Source organism: Tachypleus tridentatus, chromosome 12 (assembly GCF_004210375.1).
Source record: "Tachypleus tridentatus isolate NWPU-2018 chromosome 12, ASM421037v1, whole genome shotgun sequence".
In the NCBI taxonomy this organism is placed as follows: Eukaryota; Metazoa; Arthropoda; class Merostomata; order Xiphosura; family Limulidae; genus Tachypleus; species Tachypleus tridentatus.
Window position 1 is genome coordinate 131,690,253 of NC_134836.1, and position 27,779 is coordinate 131,718,031.

A 27,779-nucleotide genomic window follows, 5' to 3' on the forward strand; every position below is an offset into this window, starting at 1 on the left:
ACGTTAATTTATTCATTTTGGCCCAGCATGGCCAGGTGGGTTAAGGCATTCGACTCGTAATCTGAGGGTCGCGGGTTCGAATCCCGGTCACCCCTTTCAGCCGTGGGGGCGTAATAATGTTACAGTCAATCCCACTACTCGTTGATAAAAGAGTAGCCCAAGAGTTAGCGGTGGGTGGTGATGACCAGCTGCCTTCCCTCTAGTCTTACATTGCTAAATTAGGGACGGCTAGCGCAGATAGCCCTCGTGTAGCTTTGCGCGAAATTCAAAAACAAAGAAAGAAAAATTCAAATATTACATTTGCAAATCATGCTTATACAAACCTATATTATAAAGGCCATAATACAAAAATATGAAAATTAACCAGTGATAAGTTCATAGGTAAAATATATTTAATAATAGCTATCAGACAAAATATTTCTAAACCTATGGATGACTGTGAAATAAAGTTGACGATTATTGAAACAATAATCATTTTATTATAAAAACATTTTTTTAATAAATGATTTTATCATAACATTTAAATCGTTTAATGTTCGTTAAAACATAAGACAATAAGCAGGTGGATACACTACGTTAAAGCGCAGATATCCCACGTGGAGCTTTGCGCGAAATTCAAAACAAACAAACACTACGTTAAAATAACTACTATCAGTAATTTAATAATCTGCATTGACAAAACCACTTCATTCCAGTTAAGTTTCATATTATTATATTTTGTTTTATCATATTTATACCAAAGTAATATTCTGGTGCACTAGAAATGGAAGAATTAATTCTTAGTTAAATAGGGCAACCCAGTTAAGAACTAGAAAAACGACAAGGCAAAGAAATATCATTACTAATTACAAGCTATTATTCAATAAAGTTAGATCATTCAATGCTGGATAATATGCTCAGAGAATTACACTAACAAGGGATTATTAATTGAGCTTATGAAGTAATTGATCATATTAGTATATGTTTGTTGAATTTTGCAAAAAGCTAACTAAGGACTATCTGCATTAGCTGTCCTTAAGTTTGAGATGACAGACAAAATGTAAGACAGCTTGTCATGCCCATCTACTAGAAACAATTGTCAAGACAAAATACAGTATCTGATCAACGCACTTATATCATATCCATGGTTCGGTATGATCTCTGTTTTTTTTTGTTTTGTTTTTTTTACTATTCAGCAAATAACAGACCGTATTTCCAATCAGGAGTGTCTGCTTTTCTCAGATGACTTAAAGATAGGTCACATTTTGGGACTGTAATAAGCAATGGTGGGATGAGCTGACCAGTGGATACAACATTATCCAAGGACAGACTCCAACTGTGCTTCGATATGAAGGCCAAAAGGAGCAATGGCAGATCGTCTGTTCTGAAAAAGTATGGCCCACGGAGAAAGGAAAATACAACCCCAGGTGGGGTGCTTTGGTAAAGAACGAAGTTTCAAAGAATAGAGTAAAGACAGTTGCGAATGACAGAGGTGCAAAGAAGGTTCATGAGACTCTGTATGTAAGCTCTGGGGAAGTGTGGAAAACCCCCGGTGCAGAGCCAAAGTCCCTGATTATGAAAGGGGTCCAGCATCTTTAAGGTCGAGGTCCTGGTGGATCTATAGACCAGTGATCCATAGTCTAGTTTCGATTGAATAAGTGCATGATAAATCTTTAGCACAGCACATTGATCCACTCCCCAAGTGGTAGAAAAGAGGACGTGGTCGATGTTCAGTAATCTTGTACATTTGACCCGTAGCTGTTTGATGTGTGGTATAAAGGTCAGCTTATGGTCTCAGGGAATACAGGCAGCATAATTTTACTGATACAGAGTTAAGGATGATGGTGAATACTCCATTTGTGGTAAAAGTGCATGCAAACGGTTTTACACTGAAAAAAGTTAAAGCCGTTTGCTGTGGTCCACTTCAGTAAACGATTAAGGGCAGTCTGTAGCTGCCACTCAGTATACCTCATATTCGACAACTGACATGAGATTTGAAAGTCGTTGACATGGAGCCCATTTGCAACAGTAAGAGGGAGTTGTTCAGTGATGGCATTAATCTTTATACTGAAACGTGTGACACTCAGAACACAGCCCTGAGGGACTCCAAGTTCCTGTGAAAAAGAACGGGAAAGAGTCGAACCCACATGAACTTGGAATAGCATGTCCATTAAAAAAATTAATAAAAATGGGCAAATGGCCACGTAAACCCATATATATGAAGGTGTCGCAAAATTCCATACCTTTATGTTGTATCATAAGCCTTCTCAATGTCAAAGAATATTGATATAAGATGTTGTAGTTTCAGAAAGGCTTCTCTTATTGACGTTTCGAATCAGGTGGTCCATGGTGGAGAAATGTCATTGGAACCCACACTGGGGTGGGCGAGAAGAGGTTGTTTGATTCGAGAAACTAAACAAACCAGCATTAACCATCCTCTCTAAAGTCTTACAGAGACAGCTTATCAAAGCAATTGGACAGTAGTTTGAAGAAATCTTGGGATTCTTCCCAGGCTTAGAGAAAGGTAGGGCAATCGCCTGGCACCAGGCATCAGGTAAAACATTCTTCTGCTAGCTTAAACAATTAAAAACAATCAGAAGAAAAGCAAGAGAAGCAGGAGATTGATGGCGCAGCATTTCATATAGTGCATCTTAAGGTCTGACCAACATACTGCCAGACGGATGAAGCGCCAGTTTGAGTGCCACCAGTGTAAAGGGAAAATAACAATCACAGAGATAATCATCTCGAAAGAGAAAAGGTGATCACTCTGCCCAAGTCATGATGACTAAAAAGGTGGAGGAAGAAGCAGAAGTGCTAGATACCCGGCAAAAGCTTTCATCAAGAGTATCAGTGATGCTCTGGATATCAGCTACTTCCTGGCCATCAGAGATCAAGATCGAGAGGGTACAGAATTATATTGCCCTTTTGAATCTTATCCCATATGACTTTGGAACTGGTGGTAGAAGATATGCTGGTTGTGAAATTAATTCAAGATTCCTTCTGGCTTTGACGTCTTACCTACCGAGCATGTGCACAGGCCTGCTGGAAAGCAATGCGATGTGAAGTGTGGGATACCTACGAAAAGTATCCCAGGCCCATTTTGGAGCCTTCCATGCCATGTGGCAGGCAGGATCCCACCACGGATGGGAATATCGTGGAAAACGCGTCGAGGTTTTAGAAATACATTTAGCAGCTAATACAGTCAGTTACTGCTGCCACACAGTCGCCTACTGATGGCAGGATCATGTTCTGCAAGAGCAGTGAAAGAGAGCCAGTTTGCTTGATCCAGCTTCCACTGGAGCACACGGGTAAGGGAAACATCGACCACGACCAGTCTCTCTCAAAATTATAAGAAAATTATCATTGTCTCGTGGATTATTGTCAACTCTCCATGAAAAATGGGAAAATAGTGAAGGGGATCAAACTGAGAGTTCAATAGCAGTAAAGGACTGACTAGATGCATGAAAATAAGTATAATAACTGCTGTTGAAAAGAGAAAGGTTGTGGTCAGAGAGCATACACTCTATAAAGCAACCATTCCTATTAATACCAGCACTTCCCCAGAGGAGATGATGCCCATTAAAGTCCCCCAGGATTAAAACGGGAGACATCAACTGTTAAATGAGATCAAGGTGTGATTGATCATAGGTCTCTCTAGGCAACAGGTAGAGAGAACAAATAGTGATGGTATGATCCAAGGAAACACGGATGGATACGGCCTCCAATGGTGTGTCGAGTGGAAAAGACAAGGTGGGTACATGCTGATTAACTAACAGTGCCACTCCTCCATGCACTCATCTATCACATAGCCTGTCATTTCTGTACAAAGAAAACTACCGAAAGGTAAATGTATCAGCAGGTTTCAGAAATGTTTCCTGTAAGAAAAGATATACAGGATGGTAGGAAGCAATCAGTTTTGACGTTATCCACATTAGAACGTGAACATCGACAGTTCCATTGTATAAGGTGGCCATTTTTATTTATGTGTAGGCGAACTGGGTGAAGAACCTTTCTGTTTATGACCACGTCTTTTTTCTTTAGTATCTTTATTCGAGGAAGGTCTATCGACCTCCATGGATCCTGTCTTGGGTCGATTGGGCAAGTTTTGCTGTTGTAAGAGGATTCCAGTGACTGAGGATGTGAATGAATGATCGTTTTGCATCTTGGAGTGGGAGAAGACGATGTACCCGAGGAAATGCCCATACCCCAGAACCAAAGTGGATCTTGGGATTTGCTGGAATGTAGTAAGGAACAGAGATGGGTGTTGAAGTTGATTTATCAACTTTTTTTAACCATGGAGGTCAAAAGACTTTTCATTTGGTTTGAAATCGATTCTTTTGGAGGCACAGAGAGATCTGTCTGCACTCCCACTGTAGTAGTGGGATGAAGTGCAGCAGCATATGTCCAAGATGAAGTGGTGAACAGCAACTTTTGATCCTCAGGGTATGTAATGTTTTGAATCGTTTTCAAATGCTGCACTTCTTTTTCTTCCAACCATTTAGGGCAAGAACAAAAGTAGGATGGGTGAGAGCCATTGAAATTGATGCAATGAGGGTCTGTTTCACACTCATAGGTATCGTAGTCCTTGTCACCACAACAAGCACACGTCAAGGAACCACAACATGACGTTTTCAAGTAACTAAACCTCTGACACTGGAAACATCTGAGAGGATTAAGAATGTATGGCTGTACCCAGCAATTAAGATACTCTGCCTTGATGGTGGCAGGTAAAGACAGTGATGTAAATGTCAGAATGAAGACATTGGTCACCACCATAATTCGAGTTCTGCAAGTGGAGATACACCTCACTGCAGAAACTCCTTGGGTGGAGAAACCAGCGAGAATCTTTTTTCTCGGGGATGTTCTTCAAATCCTTCCCAACAATAACTCCTCATGATGAATTCAAAGTAGCATGGGGTGTTACCAGAAAAGGTATATTTTCAATTGAATGCAAGAGGAGTTCATTGTGTTGAGATGTGGATGTTTCAACCAATATGTCACCAGAGCAGAGCTTCTTTACCAACTTGGGAGAGCCAGCAAGTCCCTCTAGTCTCTTCTGAATTAAAAAGGGAGACATCTGCCCTACAGGTTTGTCAGAAAGAAAATGTAGTGTAAGAAAATGAGGTACAACAGGTGTTACAGATGTTAAAGACTACTGCTCAGAATCTTCAAGACATGGTTGTTTACCTGTGGACTGTTTTTCACTATTTTATTTAAGTTTTATCTGGAAGATCCATAATAAAAAAGGAATATTTCAGTGCACACTAACCTCACCCACCATAAAACCCTATGACGGGATGCACTACAATGCCATATGCAGCAATGCCAGGGTTTTGTGAGCACTATACCCAAACACCAGCATCAGATACAATGTCCTAAACACCTGCTGAGAACATCCAACAATGGTACTTGGTTGACCCTAGCCAAAGTGGACCAACCAATTATGCGAACAGGACCACCCCATGACTGCTTGTCTACAGGAATTCAAGGCAAAAGTGGTGTGTTAGGGTTGGACGCCTCTACCACCAGGATCCTCTCCTCCCCTTCATGGGTCACCATGTATGACAAACACGTGGGTGGATGTTTAGATCCCAGAGGAGGTAAACTGAAAAAATAGAACCTTCCCTGGGAGGTCCCCTCACCATGTACAGGAATCCACACCAAGGGGTTGTGAAAAGGAATTTCATTAGACAAGCAGTGTCACAAATGTTTTTAACAACACAGCATTTCAGTTTTGTGGAAGATAAAAAACAGTCATCTTCATATATTATTGGAATAAACATACTCATCAGATGATTAAGATATTATTACCTAATAATTTATTGATTATCATGTAATGTCACATAAAAGGAAAGCCTAAATCACTTTTAAGATCTTTTCACTGGTTCCCCAGTGGGACAATGCTAAAATCAGGAGTTCAGTTCCTCTCAACAGACAAAACAGATAGCCTTAAATGGCTTGATATTATGGAAAAATAAACTTGAAAAAATATTTTAATTTAATAAAATCAATTATGAAGACAGAAAAAGAAAAAGAGACAAATGCTGTACTCTACCTTATTCACTTCACCCATATTTTATAATTGGAAATATTTGTAACTTGCAATTACAGTTACACTGATACAAGAGTTCCTGAAGTTACAAGGTTTTAAAACCTGATCACTATTCCTAATTATATGCACAATTATTGAAATCAGAATAACAACATAATCTGAATAATCTTGAAACATTTACTGCAGTAGTATGATATTTTAGTATACAACTCTCCTATTACTTCACATTTCTACAGCTGTAATTTAGGTCTCTTTTCTGGGAGAAGCAATTTTATCATTACTAGAATTAGTAGAGTTTTGCCCATAACTTACATCACAAAACTTCCAGTTACAAAATTAACTTGACATAAGTCAAATATTCACTTTCATAAATTTGTTAACCTTAAACATTTTTTAACACACATTATAAATTAAAATTCACTTTTATCAAAGTTCTGAAATAAGTCTTTACATAACTGAATAGTAATTTCCATCCAAAGTTAATTATGTAAACTAACTCTTACCAACCAAAAATTACAGTTTATCACAATATATTTTATAAATTTAAACGTATTTTCAGAAGCTCAAAAGAAAATTTTAAGCATTTTAATTTCTTTCAATTATGAAGCTTTTATTTCTTGCAGAAAATATTTTGTTGATTGGAAAGGTATTTTTAATACAAGTAAAATGTACAGAACTTTTAGAATTAATGATACGAGAAAAAAAAATTCTGAATTTAGTTCCAGTTTTGCATCACCCTCAGATTTCATAGCTAGGAATAACCATAAACTCCATAAAGATATAACTTTAAGGTTGAAGTTTTGATCCACACTTCACTAGGATAACAGCTTAAATGACTCTCTGCATGATCTAAATAAATAATGTCCATATTACAAACAGCTGTGGAAAATGTGTCACAGTTATCAGTAAGTCAGTAATTATGTAAATATTATTCCCTACTTATAGAATTTACATATAAATATTTGAATGTGGGTAAGTGGAGAAAAAATATCATGCATCTTTAACCCAAGTATGTTATAAATTTAAAACAAAGGTTTGTAATTTATGGTTATTATATAGCTTAACAAAATTAAGAGAGCAAGAAGACAAGTAAGCATCAAAAACAAATCAGTCTTTGTGAAAATAATGCAAGTAGTACTAACACTAACTGAAGTACACAAACGGTGTGTGATAATGAATACTGCTCATCTTTCAGTGGTGAGTAGTTCACACATTACAGATAAATCCATACATAAATTTTGTAAATGGGCTTCTTTAACTTCTGTGGAAGAATTCACAGTGAATGATGAAGTTGCTCATTTGAATCTGTTTTTTTTTTTTTTCAGAGCTCTAATGTTAACAGACTGTGTAAGGCACTACTCAGCTGAGACTGAGATTAGACCAGCTGTGCATATGCTGCAAGATTCAGCTACACATAGCTCTGTTGCTACAGTATTTAATGTGGCCCCCAGTGTAGCAACAAGATTTTAGAGACATTATAAGTACATTGAATAATACACCAGGAGACAAGTCCAGGGCTATACATGTGCTAAAAGCCAAGTACAGGACTTCTGTCAGGTGAGCATTGCACTATAGATGTGTGAAAGTGCTGCTTGAAGTCTACAAACTTACCTTCATTGAGCAATCTGCACCCAAGTATCTAACTAAACTGTTCATACAGACCACATGAATGTTGATTAAGAGCCAGAAGATGCACTCAAGGCCCAGTTTTCTTACATGCAGCATTGTGCTGCAAGTTGTGATTACATCAAAACTGACAGCTTTATCATTTGAGATCTGTACTCTTTTATAGACACTAAGTTTTTATCTTCTCACTTGTGACAGAAAAGTCTATATATTTTAGTGCAAGAGTAAATGCAGCTTGCAGTACTATACAATTTGATTGTTATGGTAAGTTTCTGCTGTAGTCTAGATGGAGATTTACTTGAAAAGTCACAATTACATAATTTTTGTTGACTTTTTGCAGGTGCTATATGAGACAATTTCACATTTGTGCATAATAATGCCAGATTAACAATAGATTACTTATAGCAACAATGGATCGAGGTAATGGAGGGGCCATCAAAATAACCAGGTTTCAAACATGAATGAGATTTATTGCCATGCAATTTTCCTTCCAAAGTTGGGAGTCTGCAGCAAATCTTGACAACAAATGGAATATTGTGTTTCAAGACTACATCAAATGTATTTTTAGAAGTGTATATATTGTAGTGCTACAGTGAATGCAGCTGGCAATACTATGGAATTTCATCACTGAAAGATTGCAAAGATGATCTAATTTTTCATGAAAGAAGTTTCTTATCTGCAAACCTGTATTGAGATGACACTACATCTTGTTGTCAGATTTTTTGCAGGTGCCATTGGAGACAATTTCAACATATTGTCAAGAATGTTTACAAGTTTAAGGTTGTCATACCTCTTCATGACTTTCCAATGTATGCATTCAAATGTAATTACAAATTACATGCCAAATAGTACAGTCAGATCAAGGCATACGAAAACAAGTACTGGGGCCAGTTCAGGAATACATGTGCCTGGAGATGTGCAGACTAGATCTAGGCCTATGTATCTAGAGAATGCCAATGTATGCGAGGCTTTTACATGTATGAAGATACTGAAAACAGAAATTCCTTGTATTCTGGAAACTGTTACTTGGCATAGCTCATATAAATCTAATCAAAATGCTAAGTCACTGTTCTTATCCACGTTCACTTCAAAGCATGCAAACGTGGAAGAATCAGAAAAAGGTATTTGACAAGGTTTAGAGTGGCACCATACATACAGGATAAAGCTGATTTCATAGAAACAAGCACACAACTTTGCATTAATGTTAAATAAAATTCTAGAGAAAACTAGAGAATCCAAACGACTTTCAAATTTGTTACTGGATAACACATGAAGCAGGTGAATTATTACAGTTGAGAAGAACAGAAAAACTCTTTTATGTAGCAACAAAATTTCTTCAATTGAATGGAGAAAAATTTACTGGAAAAGCTGACAATGGTACAGGAAGCAAAATGATTTACCTGCTAAAACTGTGAAACATTTGAGTGATAAAATTTTGGAAAATTTGAGTACAGTATTTCACTGCATGTACTTGTGTTTAACACATTTTCTTCTTGGTTTTTATGACTTTTGAAATTTTACTAACTTTGTAGAAAAAATTAAAGAAAAATTCAACATACTAAATAAGTGAAATATCAGTGATGTGATTTTCATTAATATTTATCTTGTAGTATTATGTGGTCAAATAAATATCATACACATATGTTTTCAGGACTTAAAGATAGTGAGCTGAAAGTGATAGGAACCCTGTAAAATCACTTCACTTGATTTTACCATAATGCAGTAGAAACTGAGCTTTCCCTTGATGAAACTGTTATCTCCATGTGCTGATTAAACATTTTAAAACAATAAACTTGTTAGGTGAAGTAGATGAGAAATGTAGAATTTATTAATAAGTAATACCACCTACACTGTTCTATCTACCATCTTTTTCAGCCTACATTTGAGTATATTATGTAAAGTAGATGAAAGGTACAATCTATTAATAGTTAAACGTTTGTGCATGGTTCTATCTACCATATTTAAAATGTTGAGTTTTGTTCTTGATTAGAATACACCTCAAGTAGGTGATGAAAGGATAAGTTATTAGTAAGAACTTCTTGAGGGTTCTACCTACTTTATTTTTTATCATGAATTTAGTTCCTGATAAGTACATGAAGCAACCTGGTGAAAAAGTAACAATTAAAACTATCAATTGGATTGCAGGGTTAAATTACCTGTAGTGGGCATAGCAAATGGATAAAAGAATCTTTCTTTTGTCATTTAGTGTTACGTTAAATTATATATTATAAAGTTACAAATTAGGCTTTGTGTATGCTGTGTCAACAACAGTTATCAAAACCCAATTTGTAGTACTGTAAGCCTTCCTGCTTAACTGCTGAGATATGTAGGCTACAAAAATGTAACATTTGTTCCCAGGGTGTATTCTTTAATTTTTTTTTAATTTAATGTTTCTTCTAAAGTATTTTTCACTAAACTGAACAACTGTACAGTTTTAAAAGAGAATGTATTCTTTAATATTTCTTCTAGTAATTACTTAATACAAAATTATTTCCACATGCGTTTTTTGATGTGATTTTAAATAATTATTTCTACTAAAGTGTTTTCCACACACAGCACAACTGTATGGTTTCTCATCAGCATGTAACCTTTGATGCTTTTTTAAATGTGAATTTCTTCCAAACTGTTTATCACAAATTGCACATATGTAAGGTTTCTCCCAGTATGTGTTCTTATATGACTCTTTAATTCACTATTTGATATAAATAGTTTTCCACAAAGTTCACAACTGTATGGTTTCTCTCCTGTGTGTGTTCTGTGATGTCTTTTTAATTCTGATGTTCTAGCAAACTGTTTTCCACAAAATTCACAACTGTATGGTTTCTCTCCAGTATGTATTATTTGATGATTTTCTACTTGACTCTTTGAACCAAAGTGTTTTCCACATACTGTACAATTGTAAGGTTTTTCCCCAGTGTGCATTCTTAAATGACTTTTCAAATCACCATTTGATACAAACTGTTTTCCACAAATTTCACAACTGCATGGTTTCTCTCAGTGTGTGTTCTATGATGTCTTTTTAATTCTGAGGTTCTAGCAAATTGTCTATCACAAATTCCACAACTGTAAGGTTTCTCACCAGTGTGGGTTCTTTGATGTACTTTTAAATCTGAATTTCTTACAAAATGCTTTTCACAAATTACACAGTTGTAAGGTTTCTCCCCAGTATGTTTTTTTTGATGATTTCTCAAGGCAGAGTTTGATCCATATTGTTTTTTACAAACTGTACAACTATAAGGTTTCTCCCCAGTGTGTGTCCTCAGATGATTTCTCAATGAGTCCTTTGATATAAAATTTTTTTCACATACTGCACAACTATAAGGTTTCTCTCCAGTATGTATTCTTTGATGATTTTTTAAGATAGTACTTCCTGAAAAATGTTTACCACACACTGTACAATGGTAAGGTTTCTCACCAGTGTGTGTTCTTAGATGACTTTTTAGTTCACAGTTAATTCTAAATTGTTTTCCACAAACTATACAACTGTAAGGTTTTTCATCCATGTGTATCACTTGATGTGATTTTAAGATACTCTTTGTACTAAAGTGTTTTCCACACACTAAACAACTGTATGGTTTTTCCCCTGTGTGCATTCTTTGATGTATTTTTAAATAACTCCTTGTTACAAAATTTTTTTCACAAACTGTACAGCTGTATGGTTTCTCCCAGTATGTGATCTCTGATGCACTCTTAAGTCACTATTTGTTCTAAATTGCTTTTCACATAATGAACAACTGTAAGGTTTCTCACCAGTGTGTATTCTGTGATGTTCTTTTAAATCTCTATTTCTTCTAAATTGTTTTCCACAAACTGTACAATTGTGTGGTTTTTCTCCTGTATGTATTATTTCATGTTCTTTCAATTCACCTTTTGTTCTAAATTGTTTAGCACAAACTATACAACTGTATGGTTTCTCCCCAGTGTGTATTCTCTGATGTGATTTTAAGTTACTGCTTGATCCAAATTGTTTTCTACAAACTGCACAACTGTAAAGTTTCTTCCCAGCATGATTTCTACCATACTGTTGTAAGGTACCGCTTCTCTCAAAATGTTTTCCATAAAATGCACAATGGCATTGTTTCTCATGAGATTCTATCTTCTCGTTTTGTGTCAGGTTATGCAATGTTACAACTTCTGTTTTACTGATAAAGCAACTGAATGTTTTGCTATAACATTGAGGTATATTAAATTTGTTTAAGTGATTTCCTTTTAAAGTTGTTTCCTCACATAAATCATTGTTTGGTTTTGGGAAGTTCATAACTTTTGTAATGTAATTTTCTTGTTTAATACCATGATAACTTTCACAGCAGTTCTTCATATCTGAAATAGATTTAAAGGATGGTTGATGAGAGTTGGGATGTTTGATGAACTTCTAGATATATAATTAATGTTCTCATATGATTGATACCAATCTGAAAATATTAAAGCTAAAAACTGATTATGATACAGTTTGCATTCATTCACACTGTAGAGAAACCTTTATACCTGAATCAGAATAGAATTAGAAACAAACTGTAGGTAATAATCCATTGTCAAGAGGTTTTAGTAGATAAAGTAAGTTCACCTATAGAAATATGATAAACAGAGTCACAACAGTCAATGCATTTTTAACTAGCATCTTTATATATTAACTTTTAGAAATATTTTCTGACATGTACCAACTGATTACTATCAAATCTTCTAATAATGATTTGTCTACTTAAACACATTAATATTAATACTTTACACATGTCGTTCAAAAGTTCTATATACAATTTATAAATTAATATTAATAGATGCTCAGTTGTAGGCAACACTAAAATACTTATCAACATATTACATTTCTTTTTATGAAGTTGAGCTATAATCCCTTTGATGCAAAGCTATTTGATTACCATCTTTCACATAATTCAAATCTCAGAATCTTCAAGGACAGCAGTATTCCCAAGTCACATTTATGTAAATAATTGATAGAAATATACATTCTGTATACATTGAAACTAATCTATAATATGGGTTTTAACCATCAGTCAGAGACTTTATACATGAAGAACCATGACGATAGAGACTGGTCAATTGTAGTTTCTTTTTTTTTTTATTTTAGAGAATTACTTTACTCCTTATTCAAATTAAATGTTTTGTTGGCATTTTATCACTTCAAAACCTGTCACACAAAGAATATTCAGTTAGAATGAACAAAAGATATTACATTTAAATCTATACACTTCAAATTAATCATGTTTCACTTGGTTTAATAACTTTTGAAAATTACCAATAACTTAACCATTTGTTTACCGAAATATCAATGCACTTGGAGATTTAGATATTTGTACTTACCAGGTGTACTGTCTAACACAGATACAATTTCTTCTTGAAATTCAGTTTTTGTTTTGACGTTCATATTATTATAACAATTTGAACTATTCAAATCATCATCATTACTGTCACTGAACTTTGAAATAATATCACCTTCTAAAAGGTCAGCAGCCTGTTCTGTTTTCTCATTGACAAATATGTTCTGAAATCAAATAACATGTAAAAGGTTAATCACAGATAATGTTATCATGATAGTCTTTGGACAATCAATTTAAAACATGAATATATAAAACTAATATACCTTATGCTTCAAACTTAAGACAAGAAACAGTGTGTCAGGTGTCCAAAGCAATATGGATGAAACACTGTGTGTCATAGACAGGAGTGATGGATTAACTATTTACCAACTCCTGTAGATTGGTAAACCAAACTATAACATATTTTCAGTGGATGTACTTTACTGTACCTGAGCTTAACATATCCAATTCCATGAGAATTCATTAAGAAATTAATGATAATATATTTTCCTTTTCTTCTAAAATAAAATAAATTATTTTATCGAAAACCATAATTAGCTTTATTAGATTTTTTTAAAATTTGGTACACTGACATACATTTGCAGTCTGCAGACAGATGTTAAACTTGATTTAAATATACCCCACATTCACAAAGTTATTTAATAAAAGCCACTAAATTTTTACCAAAATGTTTTGTGAGTTTTCAGCTTATAGTTTTTATAACAGCTTCAACTAAGAGTACAAGAGCACTGTTTTTACATTTTTAGTTTGTTGGATTAAAAGCACCTGATATAGAGCAGAAAAACTATGGTGGAAACCATATGTAGAAACGTAAGTATTTGTTAGGCCAAGCAATGTAGATTAACAGTTTCAGGCTAAGGTTTTCAAAAGAATAATATAGTGGACAGTTATTATTCAATGCCAACTTTTAAGCAAAGATTTCCTAAACTTTATGTAACTTACCTGATTAAAAAACATCATGTAAAATTAGTTTTGGTAATTAATGAAGACAATGTTGTATCATACAGCTACATTAAGTACATGTTGATGATAACATGAAACTATAGTATGTATATCTTCAAAATATTTGCCAGTATTTCAGTAAACAATAAATGACTTTCACATAAAAAAGTCATATTTTCCAGAAGTATTTTAAATAAACTAAACAAAACAAAAATCACTTATTTGTGAATATCCTGTGTACTAGTTTTGAATTGTCTATATGAAAAGTGATTTTTATGCTTACAATAAAAAATCTTTTCTACATCCCCAAATTCATTTCTGTAATCTCTTAAACCTCCCAAATACATTTGAGGATTTTATTTTCATCTAATTATCTAAAATAGTTTTAAGCTTATAACAGTATACATCTATTTATAATTACATTTTATTGCCCTCTGAACCATGTCAAACTACAACTACTGCCTTAATAAGTTGTCACTGGTGGAACACATAGCTCATGTTACTATATCAAATTATCTTATCCCCAAGTTGCTCATGTGTAGGCTTCATGAAACATTCTTATTATTTTATTTATTTTACATAATCTGACATTAACTAGCCATAAGAAATCCCTATTTCATTTTAGTTAATTATATAATAATAGATAAACATGAAAAACAAGAAATAAAATATGTACACGTTGTTTTTTGTTTTTTTTCAGTCAACCATTGATGAAGCTTAATCCTAACTTTGTGTACTAATGGCAGTAGTGCCCTAAATAATTTTTTTATGCTAATGGAATGGTAGTAGTGCACCAAATAATTATTTAATTAAATAATGCTCCAAAAAGTAAAATAATAACATGTAGGAAGCAGGTAATTTCCTCTAATTATGATAATGTTTCTGTTTTTAGTATGCAACAAAAGCCATTACAAATACATCCATGTGAGTCTTTTATCTTTGTCATGGGAATGAAGCTTCCACTGAAAGAACAATTGTCAGTTCTCTGTTCTGTACACAATGTCATATAATATGTGAAATTATAGGTGAAAATCCTTGGCTTTCTATTGGTTATAATGATACAGAATTAAACTTCTGAGACAACTACTGAATCCTGAGAGAAATGATGCAACTGGTGGGTGTGGTAAATAGTATCTAATTTTCAACTGATAGCTCTGTAACCAAACAAAACTGAAGGCCATACAAATTATGGTTTGTTTGGAAAATAACAAATTTACAGTGAACACTTTGCATTTAATTTCATAGTTATTGAAGGAGTGGAAGATAAAATAAGGAAGAGGAGATACAAAGAAAAAATATGTCACACTGGAGGAAATTCAGAATATTATAAAAATATTGTCTTACAACATAAAGAACTTTAATGTAAGTACTAATACAATATATATTATTAGCTAATATTTTAGGCTACACTAATTAGTATAACATAAAAACTGTAATATAATTAAAATGTTTAATGTAAGACACTGAAACCTGGTGACACGTCCTTCATGTTGGTATTGTTGCCAAGAAAGTTCAATGCGAGTAATTATAATCTGATTAGTTTTTCTAAGTGTCCAAAAAACTGGAGGCAAACTGTCTGATAAAATCACAAAAAATTAAAAAACAACTTTGGGTACAATTTCACACTGTCAATATTATGGATGATTTCACATAACTTTCAATCATTATGGCTGATTTAAAACCAATTTGATGCAAATGCATTTTATAACTTACAAAAAGGTACAACACAAAATTCTACACAATCACATCACAAACAAAACTACAGCTCATTTGATGCAGAATTCTATTGATTCAAATTTGGTACATGTTATAGTTTATTTGAAACATGGTTCTACATATTCATAGTATAGTCAATATTATAACTGATATGACTACAGATTTACATGATATAATCATTGCTTATTTGACATGGGACTGTACACATTCATCTTCAGTTCTAAGAATTGTTTAAACAGAATCACATCAATAAACTATCTTAACTATTGTTAAGAGTTCTTATCACACAGTTTGAAAGCCAGAAAGATTAATTATAATAGTTACAGAACAATGTTTGCATTGTGTGTGTTATTACTATGTATCCTTAAGTGCAATATTTGATTAAATAAAAATTTAGTATATCTGTATCATTAGTGTAAAAAAAAAGTAATCTTAAATTCCATTGAGAGAGAAAAACAAGACACAAACAAATATGATGATTCTTCTTTTTCATGTATATTCTCTGCTTAGTATTTCGAGAGTAGCTAAAATTGAGCCATTCACAATGGTAACTTGTGATGAACACTCTCCATGTGTTTGATAACTTGCAAGATGAAATTATTCATTTCGTAAGGTTTAGAGGTCAATAAAAAAAAATAATTAGATAGACTAGCTGATTACCTATGATGTCAGTGCTCACTTGAGGTGCCTGCAAATGATAGGGATGACAGTGCATAGCAGCTATGAGTGATTTGCAGCCTTTATAGTAATCTATGTTGAATTGTTTTTCCTTTTTTTTGTCCAAATACAAAAGCATGCCAACTATTCTGAACATCAAATCTGCATGTGACCTCTTCACTTTCATTTGCTTCACTACACACACCAAATTCAACTGTCCAATTTTTTTCTGTACACTTGAATGGAAAAAATAAAGTTCTCTATGACTGGAAACAGAGGCAAAATGGGAAAATCATGACCTCTATTGCAAATCTACATGCACACAGGAAAAACATTTTGTAAAATTAAGAGTTGCACATCCCGTAATAAAAATGTTTTTCCAGTATTCCAGTAAAAACAAGAGTTTCATTGTTGTTTGACAATTACAAACTATAAACTATTCAGGATATACAAATTTCCTGTTACAATATGCAGCCAATCTGGTATGAGAAAGGTAGTCTGAATTTATTTTATATTTTTTCATGGTGGTAACATGGTCACTTACATGGATCAAGTCCTTATAAAGTTAAGGTAAAGAAAGTAACAAATGGAATACAGTATTTTGATTTTAAAAAAGGTGATATTTATTTGAAAAAAAGTATTTTCAAATTTCATATGAAAATCACAAGCCACTAAGAGCAGTAAACACTCTGATTCCATGTATAGATATGTATTGACAAAAAAATTTCATAAAAGTACTCAATTAAAAATATCAACTTTGTGTACAAAAGTCTTGTAATATTTACTAAAAGACTAGCATATATTATGAGGGTACACTAAAATTGAAAGTCATAGAATGGAAACTATGATAGTTATTGTGAGGTCAAAAAGTCACTGGAACTGACCAAGCTTATCACAAGAGAGACAAAAGAAAAAAAACTCATCAACCAACCATAAGCAGACCATTCAAACAGACCTGCAACAAGTTGAATCATAGGTGTGATAAGCAAAATATGTAATATCTTCCCCAGACAACAGTCTGCTACCTTATGCAGCAGAAGAAAGAAATGAGTAACCAAACTATTTCATTCCAACACATTGTGATCAAGACACTAGATGTAGTGCCTGCAGAGTTCTATGGAACTGAACTGTTTTTGAAAGGCACTGGTAAATCATCACTCTATTATAGTAGAAGCTCTGTCGTATTACTATATGGTGAAGTCAGACTGATCATCACGATGTAAGGACTGAATTGATGTGGTGGTGTTCCGGATCTAATTTAATACAACATGCTAAATCACTACAAGTACCAGGGCTGATTCAACACAGAATAATAGAAATTTATACTCAGAAGAAGAATCTAGTATTTTATATTATTTTCTACACACACAATGAGATTTGCTTAAGTAATTAATATAAAGGTAACAGAACGTTCCATGGAAACATTAAAAATTAAACATTTGTGACCTGACAATATCACTGTTACAAAAAGATCTGTAAGCAATTTATTTATAACAGTGTAACAAACCAGTAGTGAAGTTCCTAAGCTTGTAACTACAATCATGTAATGAAGAATTAGTCTCAAGAGAATGTCCAAAAAGACACATTACAACATATATTCTCTTCAATAACAGAACTGTAAATGTTCAGATCTACAACTTACCTTGGTTGTTTCTATTCTTCCATCATAGTTATCTTCTTTCTCCTCTTTTATCATATCAAACTTCAAACTGGTATGTATAGATCTTTCTTCTAAATAATTAGCTTTTCCTGTAGCTAGAAATACAAACAATACAGACTTCTCTATAACAAGACACAATATAGCTTATGCATTGATAAATTATAATAGAAATCTATACAATATAATTAACTGACCTAGCCTCTTATGTAGTTCCCTACATTATATTCTGCTCCATGGAAAACTATCAACATACAGTTAAGAGCAGGTTACTAAAATATTCCTGAAGTTCCATGAACATAGTTAGTTAAAGTCCCAAAATCATGGCTAAGCAGATAGTCCAGGTCAGAGACAAAAGTATTTTCTGAAGAAAAGGTAGAAAAAGATCTCACTGGGAAGGAATAATTATTTAGTATAGACTACATGCACTTTTGGAGTTGAAATGTGCACCATCCAAAACTGATAAGCAACCAAGCACCCAAGTCAACAGACTCACATGAAGAAGCAAAAAGAACAAGATAGTTTTCAGAATGTAAGGTAATTTGAATGGAAACATTTAATAAGAAAGTAAAAGAGTGTAAAATTATACAGTATCCCTTCCCAATTAGAACTATGAGAAAAACCACAGAAGGGTTGATTTGACATTTTTAACATCTCAACCTGCTAAGCCTATTGAAAAATAAACCACTATCTATCCACCTCCAAAATTATTCACTCTGTTATGGAGTACCAGCAAAGAGGGTGGAATAAAGCATAGAATAACTGTAGAGGTACTGGCTTACTTCATACATAAATAAAGCTGTCTGAACACAGAACCTAATACGATAAGATAGATTATGCAGATTTTGTTTCAAGTAGTAAACCTCTTCTTCAAAACAGAAGAACCCAAGTTCGTAGAACCAACAGAAGTGATAATAATTAAGTAACAGTGTGGAAATTTCATGTGGCTGAACGAAAACTCACAAAAAAAAAATCAATAAAATTTGAAAAAATAACAACAGGAAAGAACTGAGTTATTTATTTAGTTAATTATGGAAAATATTAAATAAAAACAATTAAAACTGAACACATTTTCATGCTAGAATACTAAATGCCAAAGTGAAACTTGAGCTCAAAAGTGTGGGGGAACCAACTGCACCTGGAGGGTGTATCTCACTTTTACTGGTGAACAGTTATTGCATGTTTATTTGCATGATGCAGTTCAATTGCACTGTATGTGAACATGGTAGGGTACGTTGGAATGTGAAGGATAGTGGTGAAAATAATCTGTGTATATTGGAAGAAGCACTGAACAAGAAAAGCTATTATATGAGAGAAGTCAGGTATTGTGTCAAAAATTTCATTTATTAGTTATGATTTGATCCAATGCTTATACATAAACAACAATAATGTAATTTAATTACATTTTGAATGTAATTCTTTAGAAAGTTGTAACATGTTCAATTTTACATAATGGTGAAAAAAAGGGTTACTACCTAACTGATCCCTTGACAACAAAAAGCTTATAGTGGAGTGTATGTGTAGAAAACTTGGAATTTAGTAACCAAGTGCCAGAAAAGGAAACAAGATAAAAAATGAAGTAGATCTTCTGAAGTTTGCTTAAAGGACCATCACAACAAACCATACAGGGAATTAATTAAAATACATGCATTAACTAAGTTACTGTATTTGTGTTTAAATCTACATCCAGTGTTTCTTATTTCTTACTGATTGTTGCTTTACGTAACAATGATGCATGTAACAGATCCCTTTTAAATCAACTGTTTGATCAAAATATGTAGATCAATGAGTGACAATAATGCATTTCTGGATTTCCTTCGTCAGACAAGGAATACAATATCAATTAAAGGAGAAACTTCCAATATAGCTAATGACTTCTGTATAAAGTGGATAACTGGAAAACTTGGAAAAAGTATGATACTACTAGTACACTGCACCAAGAACATTTACAATTTAAAGTTATATCACAATGAATGAACAAAAAAAGTAAAGCAGTATAATTCTGTCTACAGACAACTTGTACATAAAAAAATTATAGATAAAAGAATCTAACACTGAAGAAATCACACACGGAATCACTACTAACAATGCGAAATCAGATAATCCTTTATCCCACTAGTATTTACTTCACACTTTGAAAGTCCTTAGGTTAACCTCACTCACAGGTGACACAGAATAATATTAAGAAAGTGTCAATATATTCAAATTTATCTAATCAAAGACTAAAATAACCATGAGAATGAAAGAATTTGATTGGTATACACCTCTGGAACATGAAATAATATCACCTTTAACAAATGATTAAACATTTTGGAATGCCGTTAGATTAAAACAGATAAATTTTACACAATTTTTGCTGTTAAGAACACATTTAAATTCTAAACATATTTCCTTACAAACTGTTTTTGGGAAAGTTTCAAGTTCAATTTTCTCCAACTTCACATGCAACAAAGCATCCTGTTCCTCTTCAGAAAACAGTTCAACCTTCATATTTGATACTTCCATTATTATATTGAGGCTTCACTACAGAAAAACAAATTGAGATTTAGATGTTTCATCCTTAAACATATTAAACATTTTTGAATAATTACACATCTCTAATTTTATATAATTTTGATAAATTTTATATAAAATTAAGTTTCATGAGTTCTACATCTTCATGCCAAAATTTCAAATACTTCAAACTGGTATGTAATGACTGGAAGGTAGCTTTTAATCTTCATACAAATTGTTATTAGATATACATAGTAAAAAACTTTTCTTTTATTCAGAATATTTCACCAGGTTTACCTGGCATTATCGAAGGATATTCAAGAACCAGGTTCACCAGAAGAAACATTGAGAATAATATAAACAATAGTTTTAGTACGTACAACAAATGCAAACTTTTGTGAATTTTAAAAATACTGTTATTTCTGATACTTAATTCAAGTATTTAATCTATTGAGTAAATATATACATATATTCAAAACTACACTCAGACATGACAATACTAGAACTACTGAAACATCTTGAAACCAATTAGTGCTTGAACTGTTGATCATTTCTATCATTCCTTAATTCATGACTGAATTTCTATTACAAGATGATTACACAAATACAAACCCAACATCAGAAGCTTCTTAAAATATTAAAATATATCAGAAAGAAAACCAGACATTTTTTGAAAACCTGATTGTTCATAATAAATTTAAAAACACTTCATACATTTTAACAAAAGCCATTATACCCTGCTAACAAAAATCTACTCACTTCACCTATGGAAACAACCTTAAACAACTTAGAGACAACATGAAAGTAAACAATATGAAAGTTGTTAAATGTTTTAATGATGAATATAAACATTATATTCAATCACAACTTTTTTTATATTTAACATGTATTTGACCTCTTTGTTTCAAATGAATGAGAGTTGTTTGACACACATATTCTTGATTACTAACTTGTAAACACAATCTTTCAGAAATCTGTACTTGTTTGGACTATACCTTAATAATTTATCTAAATTTCAGTAATTTTAAAATGAATACATAAAAAACTGTAAAAATACATCATAAAGCAACTCATCAACTGCAGATCATAACAAAGTTGTATATTGTTTCATACTATTTGCAAATCTTACCAAATTCTGATTTTAAAGGTTATGAAATTTGATATTTAGTGGAATAAATGAATACCAATATTTCAGAATGACCACTGATTTGTTCAAATATCTTCTATAAAGTTAAAATGTTCATCATTTGGTTAGAATTCATAAAAATCATTTTGAGAATTTCATGTACATTAACTTTGTATTTTCAAAAGGACAAAATTTTTTATTACATGAACAGTTTGTTGACGATGGGTTGTTTGTTCTCTGCTCACAAGTATCAAAAAACCCTTAGATGTTTCGACACTTTGAAGCCTGTATGGCCATTTACTATTCATTAACTTTAAGGTTAACGCAAAACTTATTATGACAACTATTAATGTTGGACTTCAACATTTTCTAGTTTTAATTTTATAAGTTATAGTCAACAACAACCAATATCAACATGATAACCATTAAACCTTCACTTTGACATGGTTTAAATGCCGATACTACGACGATAGTAGGCGAATATAGCTTTGACAAAATATGGAAACTCTATTACGATAGTTTATCAACACATCTCTCTTTACACATTAAATGCTAAATCACAATTTCAAATTACACGTCTATCATATTTCATTTTCACCAAAGACTAATAACAAGTAACGACTTTCCAATTTCATATACGTAGCTGTTATTTAACAGTAATTTATATCACTATATTATAATTTGTTTCAATTTTTATTTCATGATTCATTGTATGCTTACTCGTTCTCTGTCAGTATGTTTAAATATTTCGTATAAATCATATTTTTTCCGATGTAAGTTATCTGATAATAACAGTAATAAAATTACATTTTGTTTTACCACTGTATCACCACTACCGCATTTCATCGAATTATTTCACATCTCTTTAGCAGTAATACACATGCGTATGACGTAAGAAAGACTGTCGTCAAAATTGTACGCTTACCAACTCTGGCTACACAGTTCTGAAATGGCTGTTTGTCAATGAAAATGAATAGATTTATTTCTATGCAACTTCTATCTTAAGTCAATTGTGAGACATGATATTCACCCACAACGTTTATGATACAGTTGTGCTGCAATTGTGAATACAATCAAATTACTCTTATGTATAGTACTGGCCTTTGAGATAATTAACTAAAAATGAATATAGTGGCGCTCTTGATGTTTTGTTCATGGGACGTTTTAATTTTCCCATTCATATTGCTTCTATGATTTAATATAATTTTGTTTTAATTTCGCGCAAAGCTACACAAGGGCTATCTGCGCTAGCCATCCTTAATTTAGCGGTGTAAGACTAAAGGGAAACAAGCTAATCTTTACCATCCACCGCCAACTCTTGGGCTGTTCTTTTACCAAAAAATAGTGGGATTGACCATAACATTATAACGCTCCCATGGCTGAAAGGGCAAGCATGTTTGGTGCGACTAGGATTCGAACCCGCGACCCTCAAATTACATATAATTTGGTGTTGCCTCTGTAATAGTTACTTCATACCGTGTTGTTTTTCTATAATATGCTAACTAGTATTTAATTATTTTCGTTTTAATATTCTTTACGTGCAGTACTAATTTTCTTTTCCGATTTTTCTACGTAGAAACTTTTGCAATTTTAAACATTTTCTTTACATTTGCTGTGTCATTTTCATGTTTTCGATTGTTTTATAACTTCTGGAAGTTGACTTTCAAAGTTATATACGGGTTTAGTTATATGTTTTACTTATATTGCACCACAAATAGCTCTTTTAAATATGTAGCATGTGGGTGCTACTTGACAACTAAACTTAAAGTAATGTATTTGAAACATTTAAGACACATCAAATTTACCATTAAATCAACGTACAAAGAGAAATCTCAATATTCACAGCGCTTTAAATTATCTTGGGTGTTTTTAGTGTAAATTAATCTATGAGACCTTTTGTTAGCTATTTTTCCGTGGGCCGAAAATATCAAGCGTACAGAGCGCTTGTCCAAATTAAATTTTATTACCGATCAGGATCTCCACTTGCCTACCCTAAATTCAAATTATTTTGGAAAAGTTTAGACTAAATTAACACATGATACATCGGGTGTGAACAAATAAACTATGTGAAAGAGTTTGGGATACAGAGTTCAAATATGTAATTAGATTTGTAATCGGTCGGAAAATGAAGGAGCTATGAGCTAAAACGTTCTACTTCAATAAACAAACTCGAGCCATTCGCCCCCTCTAGTACAGCGGCAAGTCTACGGATTTCTAACGCTAAAATAAGGGGTTCGATTCCTCTCAGCGGGCTCAGTAATAACCTGATATGGCTTTGCTATAAGAAACACACACACATACACAGAGCCATTCAATGAGCCGCCTTGTCGAATCCAGGACAAATTCTCACCTCCATGTTCAGACTCTCGCTTTAAAACAAAATAATTTTTGATGTTGCATTCCTTCTTGGCCTGGCATGGCCAAGCGTGTTAAGGCATGCGACTCGTAATCTGAGGGTCGCAGGTTCGCATCCCGGTCGCGCCAAACATGCTCGCCCTTTCAGCCGTGGGGGCGTTATAATGTGACGGTCAATCCCACTATTCGTTAGTAAAAGAGTAGCCCAAGAGTTGGCGGTGATCACTAGTTGCCTTCCCTCTAGGCTTACACTGCTAAATTAGGGACGGCTAGCACAGGCTGCCCTCGAGTAGGTTTGTGCGAAATTCAAAGAAACAAACAAAGCATTCCTACTCATAAATACAGTGTTTTGCAAACAATTGCCGTTATTTTTATAAAGTGTAATATGCATAATTTGTAGAAAATTGTAACTATAAAACTTGAATGTGGTAATTAAAAAACAAACTCTCCCTAACTTTTATAAATATTCAAGATGTTATTAAACGATATTTCAATTGTGGACAATTATTCTGAGTTTTTCTTTACATTAATTGAATCGTTGTATTTTTGTCTTGTTCAGACAAAAGTGTTTTCGTATAAGTATGTCTATTGTATTTTCCAGTCATATTTTGGGAATTTTTTAGCAACTTGTATTCCATAGAAAAATGTGTTTGGAAATTGTTTTATCGAAAAAGAACCATTTCTTTCTAATGATACGCCAATTTTATGCAACAAAGTGCGTATTTTTTTTTTGCAACAATATGTAATTTCTCATCTTGAGAAATACAAGCTACATTACCAAATCACCTACTTAATTAGATTTTCACTTTGAAACAAACGAACTTTCAAGATGTTTGCAAAAAAGTTGTAAAACATGAATAAATAGGTAGACTACATGAAAATAGTTGGGTGAGACATTGTCCTTCTTTTCCCAAAACCTGGTGAGACATTGTCCGTATCCCGGGACTAACAATCAATTATGTTAACTCTCTTGTTCAAATGACAGATTTACTTGTGAAGTAATAAATAACTCTTAGAATGCATAATTAAATGAACAGATAGTGTACACTTCGATGAAAAAGAGACCTATTTAAAGCTCTAGACACAAGTGTAATCAGTATTGCAACGAATATTTGTGCATTAACTTGTACTTGAACGCATTATTTTGAAAGAACTGAAGAAGGGTTAATTGTTGGCGTGGCCAGGTGGTTAAGGCACTCAACTCCTAATTTGAGGATCGCGGGTTCGAATCCGCGTTACACCAAACATGTTCATCCTTGCAAGCATGACGGCTCAATTCTACTATTATTTGGTAAATGAGTAGCCTAAGAGTTGGCTCGTCTTACACTGCTAAATTAGGGACGGCTAGCGCAGATAGCCTTCCTCTGGCTTTACGCGAAATTAAAACCCTTGTTTTGTTTAAGAAGTCACACACTGTAACAAATATAGGCGCTGGAAACCTAACAACTAGCTGTGACAGAAATCAGAAAGTTTTCTGTTTAGACAATTTCAGATGATACCATTTTTTTATTAATAGGTAAAACAGTTGAAAAATGAATTGGCGTTGTATCCATAAATATGTGAAAAAAATGGTGTATCATACATTAGTGATTACCATGTAATGTTTGTCTCGTTCAAATTATGGTCTTACCTACAAATTAGTACAGTGTAACTTTTTCTTTACACTACACGTACATAGTATAACTTATCAGCTTATTTATAAAAGTTATCTTGTTGATGTTGGTGTTTATTCTGAGTATAATCATAACTTTATTCGTGGTCTTTACGAATCTTCATTTCTGACGCTTATTTCTTAGTACATCTACACCTCAATGAAATAATATATGTGGTATTTCCAAATGTTCTATCATGTTATTTGTGAATAAGAATATGCCACCGTAAAAGGCACATTACCAGAAGTTATGGTATTTAAAATTATTACACCACCTCCATTCATTTAGAGAAATACAAATCAGCACTATATCAAATAACTCATTATGCAATTATTACCGTTTATCTTGGATTTAGTGCAAAGATACGCCACAGATATCTATTCGTTAGTGAGAAATGAAAGAGTAAAGAGAAGGCAGCTAATCACCATCACCAACAATTAGGCAACACGTTTACCAACAAGGAGTGAGATTTATCTTTACATTATAATGTCCCGTAGCTGACATGAGTGACGATATTTGATGTGTGTGTTTTTCTTATAGCAAAGCCACATCGGGCTAGCTGCTGAGTCTACCAATGGAAATCGAACCCTGATTTTCTTTGTAAATCCGAAGAGTTACTGCTGTACCAGTGGAGGACGACCACATTTGATAGGACGGGTATTTGAATCCGCGATTCGCATATTCCGAATCTACTAACTTTACCAACAGTCCATGAAATTCAGATATTTGAACTTCTCACTTCAACTTTCCTATTGCTTAAAACTAGCTTATTACGATGTCTTGAAAATAAATTCAGTCCTCACATAAATTCAAAATGGTAGAGTTTAATTATTTGTTCATAAATCAGAAATTCATGACTTTATATTTTCAAAATTACAATTTTTTCACTTCAAATATTTTATTGTACATTGTTTTACTCTCCCTCGCAAAAAATTATAGTCATTTGCTTTTTCTTAATTACGACATGAAGAATATTTTGCTTATATTCGCGTATTGACTTCAAAATTCTAGATGTAGCTCTTTGATATTTACTTTTTAAACAAAGGCCTAAAACTTATATTCAACAGAACAATATTTTCTATAAAATGAACGACTTCTTCGTGATAGATTACGTGTGACTCGACTCACAAGTATTGAAACTATTTTCAATGTTGTAAGTCCACAGACACACAACTGTGATACTGCGTGACTAGATAAAGTGTATAATTACACTGCACAATAAAGTTTTTGCTTCTTGAACACTGTTGGCTGTTCCTAATAGATTTTTGGCTGCTAATCACGAAAATCACATCCCAAATTTGCCCATCACGTACTGCTTCATCGAAATCTTGGCTTCCCCAGGACATTGCTACAATGGAAAAACGATATCAGGGCAACTGGAATCCGTCAATGCTTGCTGACTACCGTTGGACACTGCAACGTGATGCACCGGACATTGAATACAAATGAAAATCACGAGTAAAACACTTAACTATGTTGAGCTTAACAGCGTATTTGAAACATAAACGCAATTAAATACGTTATTGACGGTAAACAGTTAACTGTTTCTTTCTCAGAGTTCCGACGTGACGAAGCAAAACCAAAACTATATTTGTGCATACCCACAAGGTACCTGTCACATACAGCAAAACTTTACAAGAAGCAAAACTTTTTTAAAAATTGTTGTGCAGTGCTATTGTTCCGGGTTAGTAATATCCCTTCTAATTTTAATCACTAATTGATTTGATAATTATGGTACTGTTGTGGTGTATTCTGGCCGGTGATTGTGATTTATCGTACTGAAATATACAATTGTACCACAGTAATCAATTGTGATCCAAAGTCTTTACTCATACTTCCTTATGGTATAAACATACGTACACAATGTTGTTGTTTCATTTAGGATTCTTCTACAGTAGGTATTTGTGACTTGCCGATAGATTTAATGTTAAATTGCATTCCACGTGTTTTAAAATATTATATGCATTCAAAACTACTTTAAGATATGTACATATTCATTTCTCTCTATACTGATATTATAAAACCATACAGTTCTCTCTTCTTGTCAAAGTGCACTTTGCATTTTATTTTATTTTTTTTACTTTCGAATTTCAATTGTCAAACCACACTACTTTACCCATTTCTGTTTGCATGAGCTACTTGTGAAAAAATTCACTTGAAATCATGGCACACTTACCGCACCTGTATACTG

The 27,779-nt window shown here is 33.2% G+C and overlaps 1 pseudogene across 1 annotated transcript; it reads right to left on the reverse strand.

The window, feature by feature from the left end:
* Window positions 1-10,097: 10,097 nt before the first annotated feature.
* On the reverse strand, window positions 10,098-22,711 carry LOC143234719 (uncharacterized; annotated as a pseudogene). Its single transcript, XR_013018773.1, has 5 exons — window positions 22,507-22,711; window positions 20,359-20,485; window positions 17,948-18,060; window positions 12,974-13,154; window positions 10,098-11,977 (listed from the first exon to the last, which is right to left on the reverse strand). The product of XR_013018773.1 is annotated as an uncharacterized LOC143234719 (transcript).
* Between the last annotated feature and the right edge of the window lie 5,068 nt (window positions 22,712-27,779).